Raw genomic sequence first — 1,952 nt, 5'->3', positions numbered from 1 at the left:
ATTAAGGGTCATGGGGGATTTCACCAAGCTTCCGCCCTAAACCATTTTCATCGATTTGTGTGATTCCCCCTGTCACCTGTTGAGTGGAATTAGGGTACGTTCTCCTCTCTACAGGGGTAGAATGCAGACAGCAATTGACAAATTTCTTTGGGATTAGTTAGCGACTTTCTTGTCCAATTTTTTTTTCTTTTTTTATAACAGAAGGTAACAGACACATTTTCATAGCAGGTAACTTTTTGCTGATTTTGTGGATTTGCAACAGGACCAGCAGCAAGAACTGTCCACTGGCTTCTGTAGCCATAAGGTGCCTGTAATTCTGGACGTAATTTCGTAGAATCTTGGACAACTCTTCGTCGGCTAACAAAAGCAAACAGAACATCAGCTGGATGAGAAATGCTAGACAAGTAAGCAACATATCAGTTAACCCATGTAAATGTAATACATGTAAATGTAATACAGACAAGACAAGACAATAGGTGATACATTTGTGGTGATAATTACAAGTCTTGTGTCCCATGCCATTAAACTTCCTTTGATTTCTATTTCGCGTTCGTGCTCATTAATGATGGCTTTAAACATTTGCACATCTTCTCTACTGTTTACATCTGGTTCTACAGGATCGTCTATTACAACTATGTCATCCCAGTTATAGCCATTGAAAAACTTAGAGACTCCTGACATTTTGTAGTAATAACTGATGTTGCCATTGTCCCTGAAATAATTTAATACTCTTGTTAGATTGGTAGTTTTTCCCACGCCTGTTTCACCGAAAATGTACACGCATTCTGTTTTTTTGTGTTTTCTTTGATGTAATGGCAATAACTGTTTGATCATAGGAATACATCCAGGAAATTCTAAATACAATTCTTTTGGCTTAGCGCCTTGCAAAATTTTGTCACGAATTATTTCGCTTGTGTTGGATTTTTTGTTTTTTTTGGGTTCCAAGTTGTCATTTTCTATTGCTTCTGCTTCATCTTCTGTGATATAGTCTTGTGTACTCAATTGTGAATTTGTAATAATAGAAACATTACTTAGTAGATTACGGTCAATGTTTTTTACATACACTGGTGGTCCTTCTTTGGTTGCATACTCAATGTAGTTGTTTAAGGCTTCTTGTGGTGTCTGGTCTCTGTATACTTGAAATGGTCTGATCCACATGTTTTGCAGCTCATTCCCCCATACTCCAGCAAAGTGTCTCGCTCTGGCTCTGTCGAACTGTATCATCGAGTGCCAATGGTCCACTCCGTCTGCGTGCTTTTCGTGGTGGCCGATAATCGCCTTCCTCACACTCGCTGTCTGAGCACAGAAATTCTTCAGGATTTCTATTTGTTTCTCTGTTCTTAGTGTCATGGCCCATGTTGTTGCTGTCAGCGCAACCGCAGTAGACATTTGTGACTCTGGTTCGTGCGACCTCCTTTTCTGTGGGTAAGTAATCGTCGAGTGCTGAGGTGAACAAACATCTGAGTCCTGAAAATTCATAGGTGATTTTGTTCATGTAATGTATGTAGAATGGATTTGGTGGAGCTGTTGATCTCGCTTGCAGTTTTAGTCTCACTACTGCTACGTGCCACGATGTGTTGTCGAGACCTTTTGAACTGTATGTTGGTATCATTGTGTTGTTCATTTGTGTTCCTGTTTGTAGTCCCGTGCTGCGCGTGAATGTTTCCATTTCAAATACTGGATCGTGCACTACTAGACTTAACATTTGTGAATTTGAACTACTGTTCGAACTTGCGTTGTCAGTCTTACCAAAAGAAGGTACTGTGCAGTTTTTCCAGACACATCCAGGTAGGTATGTTGGCTTGATTGCTACGTGTGCTGAGCTACTCATTAATGGTGAGTTTTTCCATGGCGCTGCAAAGGCATTCCACATCTGGGTCTCGTGTGACCATGCTCCAACGCCATAATCGATGTCTGTGAGCCAGAGTTCCACTTTCGATATCTTGTAAAAT

The 1,952-nt window shown here is 40.5% G+C and overlaps 1 protein-coding gene across 1 annotated transcript in view; it reads left to right on the top strand.

Moving 5' to 3' along the window:
• The first annotated feature begins 234 nt into the window (after positions 1 to 234).
• LOC138034943 (uncharacterized) overlaps positions 235 to 1,952 on the top strand; it is a 9,388-nt gene continuing 7,670 nt past the window's right edge. Inside the window, exon 1 of the mRNA XM_068881949.1 lies at positions 235 to 404. The gene's annotated coding sequence lies outside the window, so the exon portion shown is untranslated. The remainder of the gene's footprint in view (positions 405 to 1,952) is intronic.

The sequence above is a fragment of the Montipora capricornis genome, chromosome 2, assembly GCF_036669925.1.
Source record: "Montipora capricornis isolate CH-2021 chromosome 2, ASM3666992v2, whole genome shotgun sequence".
Taxonomy (NCBI): Eukaryota; Metazoa; Cnidaria; class Anthozoa; order Scleractinia; family Acroporidae; genus Montipora; species Montipora capricornis.
Note: the sequence above shows the minus strand (reverse complement) of the source record. Positions and strands in the feature narration are given on the sequence as shown.